The following is a 396-nucleotide window of genomic DNA, read 5'->3' as shown; positions in this document are numbered from 1 at the left end:
CCCCCCCCCCCCCCGAGCCTGTCATTTATAAACTAATTGAATTGTTAATGAAACCTCCTGAAATAAGAGCGAGCGTGGTGCGCTTGCAGCTCTGCCACCCGCATTCCCCATGGTTTGCGACCTGAATACCAGCAACCTGGAAGAGGGTGAAGGAGTCTCGGCAGAACTGACCTATTTTGCTGGCCCGGGACTTGGCAGCTTTCCCTCCCATTGGTGCCAACGGTGCCAAATCCACAGGGCCAGGGACCCGAGCCCGGGCTGCGGCCCCCACGCCAGACAGAGCTGTGCAGGGTCAGCCTGTCACACAGAAATGGCATCTTTAGCATTAGGGGTCGTGGTTCAGGGTTGTCGTAGCGCTCGGCTATGACGGAGCGGGGCCAGCAGCTGCCCGGGGCG

At 59.8% G+C, this 396-nt stretch overlaps 1 protein-coding gene across 1 annotated transcript in view; it reads left to right on the top strand.

Annotated features, from left to right (window-relative positions):
• The window catches only part of SYNGR3 (synaptogyrin 3), a gene marked incomplete at its 5' end in the record, with an annotated part of 11638 nt that overhangs the window by 10700 nt on the left and 542 nt on the right, over positions 1-396 (top strand). The window lies entirely within an intron of this gene.

This window comes from Phaethon lepturus, unplaced genomic scaffold, assembly GCF_000687285.1.
Source record: "Phaethon lepturus isolate BGI_N335 unplaced genomic scaffold, ASM68728v1 scaffold21007, whole genome shotgun sequence".
In the NCBI taxonomy this organism is placed as follows: domain Eukaryota; kingdom Metazoa; phylum Chordata; class Aves; order Phaethontiformes; family Phaethontidae; genus Phaethon; species Phaethon lepturus.
The sequence above is the reverse complement of the archived record's forward strand: the minus strand, read 5'-3'. Positions and strand labels throughout refer to the sequence as shown.